The sequence below is a fragment of the Nicotiana tabacum genome, chromosome 14 (genome assembly GCF_000715075.1).
Source record: "Nicotiana tabacum cultivar K326 chromosome 14, ASM71507v2, whole genome shotgun sequence".
NCBI classification, from domain to species: domain Eukaryota; kingdom Viridiplantae; phylum Streptophyta; class Magnoliopsida; order Solanales; family Solanaceae; genus Nicotiana; species Nicotiana tabacum.
The window spans coordinates 11883812-11892538 of NC_134093.1; the positions used below are offsets into that span (position 1 = coordinate 11883812).

General features: G+C 36.2%; 1 long non-coding RNA gene across 1 annotated transcript; it reads left to right on the forward strand.

The window, feature by feature from the left end:
- The first annotated feature begins 1697 nt into the window (after positions 1–1697).
- LOC107811700 (uncharacterized) lies at positions 1698–5896 on the forward strand. The gene is made up of 4 exons (XR_012698525.1): positions 1698–4417; positions 4510–4600; positions 4663–4799; positions 5740–5896. It is a non-coding gene; the product is annotated as an uncharacterized LOC107811700 (long non-coding RNA).
- Positions 5897–8727: the final 2831 nt, after the last annotated feature.

Here is an 8727-nt window from a genome sequence, read left to right on the forward strand (position 1 = left end):
AAGCTCATACTAATGGAGATATCTTACTTGTTTGTCTTTATATTGATGATCTTATTTTCACGGGTAATAATACAAGTTTGTTTGAACCTTTTAAGAAAGATATGTCTCGTGAGTTCGAGATGACAGATGTAGGGCTCATGTCATACTACTTGGGCCTAGAAGTGAAGCAGATGAAGGATGGAATTTTCATCTCTCAAGAAAGCTATACAAAGGAGATCTTGAAGAAGTTTAACATGCTCGATTGTAACCCCGTGAATACACCGATAGAGAGTGGGACAAAATTGTCTAAGTTTGATGAAGGGGAAAATATTGATCCCACATTTTTCAAAAGTCTTGTAGGAAGTTTGAGGTACTTGACTTGTACCAGGCCAGATATACTTTTTGCAGTTGGAGTAGTAAGCCGCTTCATGGAAGCTCCTACCTCTACCTAGTTGCCACAAATTGAAGCTACAGAGATTTGTATTGATAACAAATCTGCACAGGCACTCGCCAAGAATCCGATGTATCATGATCGAAGCAAGCATATAGATACAAGATATCACTTCATCAAAGAGTGCATTGCCAAGAAGGAAGTCAAGCTCAAATATGTATGAAGTCTCGTGATCAGGCTGCAGATATCTTTACAAAACCTCTTAAGTTTGAGGATTTTCAAATATTGAGATCAAGTCTTGAAATGAAAAAGAAAAATCAAAATTAAGGGAGAGATTTGTGAGGCTCATATTAAAGAAAAATAAAGAAGAAAATGGGAGGTGCCTAACTTTGTTGAAGAAAATGGGAGGTGCCTAACTTTATTGAAGAAAATGGGAGGTGCCTAACTTTGTTGAAAAATTATAGGACTAAATTAATAACAAGACATCTTCTTTGTAGTAGTTGAATGGCATCTCTTACTATAAATAAAGGCCTCAATTCTTCATTTCAATCACACCAAAATAAGAGAGAAACAATATAAGTTAGAGAGAGTAATCCACATATTGTAGTCTGTAAGATAAATAGTGAGTAATATTGTAGTGAGATATTTTAAATAAAGAGTGTTATTTCTTTCAAGATTGTAGTAGTTTCTTGACACTATTAAGTTGTAATATTATAGTGGTTATATTGCTCCGCTCGGGTATTGTATTTTACCCATTAAAATAGTTGGTGTCGTTGTTACTCTCTTGTGTTATTATTATTTGTCATGGATATTATTCCTGAGCGGGATTATTAGTTTTCCCAACAGAAGAAAGAGGAGTTGAAGAGAAAATCAGTAGGTGCCTTTCTGGCCACTCGGGCCAAACTTATAATATCCGATAGCCACAAAATGACCACATATAAGTCATAGCCTAAAAACAATAATAACGGCTAACAAATGAAAAACGTGAATCCATAAGCTCAAAACAAAGTAGTATCACGTACTCCTCATTTGGGGTCGAGTCTTGAAATCATGTAATTCAATAGGGAGAACAAATTATTTCTTCATCACATGTATTCTCTCGTCGTGGTGTAGGGCTTCATTACTAAGATGGCAGGTTTTAATTGGAAATAAAATGTACAATATATACTATATTAGAAGTGCGAGTGCATCAGCTGACACAGACACGTCTTCGTCGACATGCCAGCTTAAGTTTTTATATTTTTGCCCCTGCTTTTCAATATTTTTACGTTCATTGCCATCAGAGAAATTTGTAAATAATGAAAATTTCTGGGGTATTTTCAAAGCCTATTTTAGATCTTCCGCTGATATTAACAACATTACACCTGGACATTTACCTCTATGGCCACCGCTTAATATTGGGGTTTCTTCTTTCTCTGCTTATTTCAGATTTTTTTATATCTTAAAGTGATTAATCTGCTCTGCTCTCCCTGTGTACATCCTCTTTGTTTTCACAACTGAGTTGGTTAGTTTGTTGTTCTTTGTCTTTGTTTTATATTTTGTTGTACCTGTTATTTATTCGGAAAAAGGTTTAAAATTGCTGCGATTTATGGGTGTTGCTCTGTATTCTTCTTTTTATATGCTTTACCTAATTGTTTACTTGGCAAATTTATATGTTTTAACCTAATTTTGAGCTGTAAAATTGGAGTTTAAACCTAATTTCTTTGGATTTTTTCCATTGCTAAGCCTGAAATTTAACTAATCTTTTCCTACTGTGCTTCTTGTCTAATTGTTATTTTTCTACTAACAAAATATTCATCTTTTCCATTTTCTAAACACCCATCGCTGCTTCATTCTCCAATTGTGGTTGCTTCTTCTGAAGTACTTTTATTTTATTACTCAGTTGTTCCTTTATTTATTCACCGGTATGAACTCTTATTTTGGGGATATTTCCTTTTTTCACTGTGTGTCTTTCCTTTCTGCTTTATCTATTTTTTCGGGTAATCGAATCTTTATACTTATTTGGTAATTATTTGGGTTCTTCCTTGGTTTGATTTTATACTTATTTGGTAATTGTTTTGGTTCTTCCTTGGTTTGATTTTGTTTCCCTTCTTTTCCTCTGAATACCCGTTTTATGATTTCTACAATTTGTGATTTCTAACTCTATTCAGTTTATTTTTCCAGCATCAATGTATACGGGGGTTAGTCACAATCACATAGAAAAGGAAAAACTAAGCTATCTTGTTCCTTCTCTTTTTTTCTGGTTGGAAAAAGCAACATAGGAGGTGTGAGGGTTAAGATTTCATATTTTGCATCTTTGGTTTTAACAGTCAAGGATGAATAAAAGACTCAAAAAATAAATTCTCCTAAAATTATGTCAATCTGGAGTTATCATTAGCACCCAAAATAATTATTCTTTCCTCTATTGCTCTATAGGTGTTTAAGTTTTCTTCTATAGATCATGAAACTTCAGACTAATACTAAAAAATACTGATTTTATAAATTAATAATTACCCACTAACAATAAGTTAGATTTTAGGTACATCCATGAAATTACCTAATATGATTTTTCTAAAAAAAGGCACCATTCAAACCAAATTCAAAGTATAGTATCAGGTTAGTATTAAATTTCTTATCAGTATTTCATCAGTTTAGTTGACATTATTTGAGCTCTATATTGCTTTGGTAGCGATTTTGCTGCTATTTATGAGACCTCCACTAATCGAAGTTCTCTGCACCTTCCCGTTCAATGTAGATTTCCCCAATAAAAAAAACTAACAAAAATAGAGGATGCCAATTATTTCAATAGCTTCGCAGTGTACTCTTGGTTGTCCATTGAATTGAAAATATGGGTTCAATTTTTAATATCAGTTGAAATTTTAGTGGTATTTTGGGCCATCCATAGGGGGTTAAATCAGCAATATTGAACATAATGGTATGCAAACTCTTTTGATGGATAATCTAAAAATTAAGTTTTTCTTATGTATGAAGAGGAAAGGGTATTGATATGCTTGCTCTGGGAATTCTCTACCAAGCTAAGTTTTGTTTAGTTTATGAAAAGAGCAGGTAGAAAGCTGGGATTTTTGTTCATTGACGAAAAACGATTTGGAGGTCATTCTGAGCTCATTGTCTTTTTTTTATCAGAAAATGTGAATTCTGAGCTCATTGTGTAAAAGCATACTGTGTCTTTTCTTGCAACTATCCCAATGTGCAAGTGGAGTATGAATATATTCAAACGTCATAGGAGTAAGCGATACAGAACTGGAGCAGAGCGGAAATAACTTTCAAAAAATTTACAAGTACAAGGTAGAAATAGTTTCCCTGCTAAAATGAATTCCCCATCAGAGTGGAAGCTTTCTTTGTACTCATACTTGCAATGTGTTTTGTGGAATAACAGTCTTTCTCCAACTGGTTTGTAATTAATATTGAATTTCTCTCATAAATTTTATATCTACTTCTTTTTTGTTTTTTTTATTGGCTGACTCATATTTGTAATGTGGGATGATTTGTTTCTGTAATTTTACGGATATCAATATGCAGGTTATATTGATAAAATGGAATAAATACTTAGTATCAGTGAAATTACACCATTAAATACAGAATGGACTTGCAAAGTCCAGACTGTAGACAAATTTCGGCCGCGAGACAGCAGAGATCAGCGAGTTCGTTTTCAGACAATATTTGTCCAGGATGAAAACATAAGTCAGGTTACAACTATAATTGTAACATAATATCTTCTCACTTGCACTCTTCCAATAATTACTGCATTATTGTTCTTAATAACATTATAGGAGGAACAAATTTGTGTAATACTCTATGGTGATGATATTAGACGCTGTGATAACTTGTTCAAATTTTTTGAGACGTATCTGATTTCAACTGCAAAAGTTAGAAATCCGTAGCCTTATTCACTACATATCAGCCAGTTTGAATGGGACGTCGACATATTCACTATTGTGGAGTCTATTCCAAACAATAATGAAAATGAGGCACCGTTACCTCCTCTGTCGAGACTGAGTACATTTTCGTTCCTTGATCTTGAACAACAGCCTTGCGGTGTTGAATTTGGTATGTTTCAAATTACCCTATACCTTATAACAACTTAATTGCTTGGAGCTCATGGTGAATGCAAATATTTGTTTTTTTGTTTATAACAATAGATCTATTAGCTGTGGTGGAAAACTGTGGGGCAATGCAACACACCGCTGATCAGACTAAGAGATTTCAAGAGGCCGTAGTTATGGACAACAAGTGAGTCATTTAATCTTCTATTACATAACAAAATCTCTAGGTGACACTTATAAATATAACAGGAAGAAACTTCTTTTCTTCACTATATGGGAAGACTTGGCAAGCAACGAAAGAACTGAGTTACTGAGACAAGTGAGGCAACTGCAAGAATGCCCTGTTATTGTCGCGAAACGGATAGCTACCACAAAATACGATGGTGGTAAGCTTATGAAGTTCCTGTTTCTACACATGGATAATGCTTCCCCATTGTTTATTAACAAAATTTGCATACACAGTTTCCCGTTCGGCAACAAGATACAACTCGACAATCTTAATCAATCCCCTATATGTGCAAGCAACTGAATTACGGAATTGGTACAATACAAATTGTGCTTAAAATGTACCACATCATTATTTAAATACTGTTACTTCTGTGAAAAAGCAATTGTCTGAGATTTCCCGTGCGAATTACATGGCAAATGAGAACAAACAAATGCTAATCGAATACACAATGAAGAGTTCAACGGAGTCAGCTTCATCACTTAATCTTGTAGTTGTTGACGATAAAATATTATCTGTTTCAACTATCGCTATGCAAACCTCCACTGTGAGTTCATTAAATTACAAAAGAAAATAATAAAAACTGCCACACTGCACTATGCTATTGCGTATCTTTTATACAATATGGATAACTGTTCAATATGTTCTAATATGCTACTGTTCGTATTGCCTCAGTAACAATATGGTTTAAACAATATTAGAGTATAAATTTCTGGAATAAACTCTTACATTAAAGTTATATATTGTTCGCTTCACAATTAAATTTATTCTGAAATGTTTTTTAAAAGTTTGATCACTATATCACATCCTATTTGTATCATATGTCATGTTAATATTTGTGAAAGAGGCTGTTGATTCAAAGAAATCTATTCTAATATCAAGCAGAATAGTTTTCAACTTAGTTTTACATAAAATTAGTTAACGAATTTTTACATTTTACTGTCACAACACACTTCTCATGAGGTTTTACTAACTATGTAACTTTGTATTATTTGATTGCTGAAAGTTATATGCAATTAACAATTAATGAGTTAGCAGGTTCCACTACTTATGTTATAAACATAAAACTAACGACTTGTTTTATCATTTACATTTTGCAGGCGGAAATTTTTTACGTCGAAGGAGAAATTTCGCTACCTGAGCATTTTCAACGATTTTATCTGCTAGGTTGTTATGAATGTAATTATCTTGTTCTGAGCAAAATAAAAAGAGAGGCTCAATGCATAAACTGCAGACTGCAACGAATGTTAATTCTAAGGTAACAACTGCTACTAATAAGATGATGCATTGACAATATTTGATATTGTGTGCCATCAATTTTACCTCAACTAAAATAATTTACAACATACCATATCATAGGTGCCACTTTGAGGTGGAAATCACAGACGAAACTGGCACAACTACAGCAACAGTGACTAAAGGCTTGGGTGAAAGAATGTTGTCAATGAGGGCTGAACAAATATATGATATCGTTAGTGTTAAAGTACATACAATCACGGTGTAAGTTAATACTCTTTATTTTTCCTTTTTTCTGTAGCTTTATTAATATGTTGATGTAACGACCCGGCTGGTCGTTTCGAGAGTTATAACCCCGTTTTCCCTATTTCTACTTCTTTTTATATTATTCAGCTATATTATGTTATATCGGGTTAGTTGGTTTGGGACCAGAGTGGTTTCAGAATGAATTGAGACACTTAGTCTCTTAAATAGAAACTTAAGTTGGAAAAGTCAACCAGATGTTGACCTATGTGTAAACGATCTCGGATTTAAATTCTGATGGTTCCGTTAGCTCCGTTAGGTAATTTTGAACTTAAGAGTGCATCCGGAATATGATTTGGAGGTCCGTGGTAGAATTAGGCTTGAATTGGCGAAATTGAAAATTTGGCGATTTCGGTCGGCAGTGAAAAATTTGATATCGGGGTCGGAAAGTAATTATGGAAGTTGGAGTAGGTTCATAGTGTTATTTGTGATGTGTGTAAACAATTTGAAGTCATTCGGACGTGGTTTGGTTGGTTTCAGCATCGGTTGCCGAGTTTGGAAATTTAAAAGTTCTTAGGCTTGAATCCGAGAGTAATTTGATGCTTTGATGTTGTTTTGAGTGATTCGAAAGTTCGACTAAGTTGGTATGTTGATATATGACTTATTGGTATTTTTGGTTGAGATCCAGAGGGCGTCGGGGTGATTCCGGGTGGTTAACGGATTTGTCGAAGTTGGAAAATGCAGATGAAGATGTTGCTACTGCTATTTTCGCACCTGCGGAAGAAAGAGTCACAAGTGCGAGACTGCTGGTGCGCGTGGGGAGTTCGCAGGTGCTGGCAATGCTGGGCTAGGCAGGATGCGCAGGTGCGAGTTGGAGGTCGCATCTGCGAGCCCGCAGGTGCGAAACCTGGGGCGCAGATGCGGAAAGGGGGATGCTGGGCAGGCTTCGCAGAAGCGGAGGAAACGAGCAGGTGCGCCTTCGCAGGAGCGGGGTTTTGGGTCGCAGATGCGGAAGCTGGGCTCCTAAGTGAGTTCCGCACCTATGATGGATTTTTCGCAAGTGCGGTGGCGCAGAAGCGTGAAATTTTCCGCAGGTGCGAAAAACCTGTGCATAAACCTTAAATAGAACCCTTCGCGAATTTGGTTCATTTCCACCATTTTCAAGTCAGTTTTTGGAGATTTTGGAGTGATATTTAAAGGGTGATTCAAGGGCTATCAGTGAGGTAAGTTGCTTGAACCCTAATACTCGTATAAATGGTGATTTTCCGTTGTTTAATCATGTAATTAGTGAAAATGAGGGGTTAGGGCTTGAAATTTTTGGAGAGTAATTTAAGGATTTGAAGGACCAAACGATGTTAGATTTTGATGAATTTGGTATGGTTAGATTCGTGAGTGAATGAGCTTTCTAGTTTTGGGAATTTTGTGGGATTTCGAGACAAGGGCACGGGGGCCGAGTTTGAGCCAATTTCGGGTTTTGGTCTAATTTGTAGCTTTTCTTGTGGAATTCATTCCATTAGTGCGTATTGTTGGTATTGTACTGATTGTGAATAGATACGTAGCATTTGGAGGCCGAGTCCAGAGGCAAGAGCATTGCGGGATAGAGATTTGACCGGTTCGAGGTAAGTAACGATTGTAAATCTAGTTCTGAGGGTACGAAACCCCAGATTTTATATTATTCTACTATTTTTAGTGACGCATATGCTAGGTGACGGGCGTGTGGGCGTGCACTATTGGGGATTGTGACTTGGTCCATCCCATAGCAACTATAAAGTTGCATACTTTGTTGAAACTATATGATACTTATATGTTTTTGAAAGAGTTTCTGTAAATTGGGCTGAATGCCATGTTTGGGCCTTGTGCCAGTGTTGTTTGGACCCTTAGGGGCCTTTTCTTACTATCCTCTCATTGTTTTCGATTGAAAATCTATACTCAGTCATGGTTATACTTGTTTACTGCATAACTCAGTTTTAAGACTCTATTTTGATGCATATAAATATTTTTTTGGGCCGAATGCCCTATTTTTACTGAAATGCCCGAGTGGCTTGAGAGGTTTATGACTGAGTGAGGCCGAGAGTCTGATTTGTGAGGATATTTATGGGATCGGGCTGCACACCGTAGCATGTTACATATTTATGGGATCGGGCTGCACGCCGTAGCATGTTTGATATCGGCCAAGGGCCTGAGTGATTTATGCCATGATTTGGCTTGATATAGCGCTTGGGCTGAAGGAGCCCGTCCGGAGTCTGTACAGACCCCCAGTGAGCGCAGGTACCTACTGAGTGCGAGTGCCGAGTGCCAAGTGCTAAGTGACTGGGAGGCAAGAGTGATTGTGAGGTATGCCCGAGTGGCAAGAGTGATTGTGAGGTATGCCCGAGTGACACGAGTGACTGTAAGGTTTGCCCGAGGGGGTTGTATATGAATGATGTTTTGCCCGAGGGGCTGTTTATGATTTCATCATTTTTTCTCACCTTTGCATTTTTCCTCTGTTTGAAAACCGTTGAAAAATATCTTTAAATGATTTCTTTTTTTTACTGGAACAAGGTTTAAACGAGATGTTTTGATTCAAATACTAATTTTAAAAGTATGTGGTATTTTACTGAGTTTTTCCT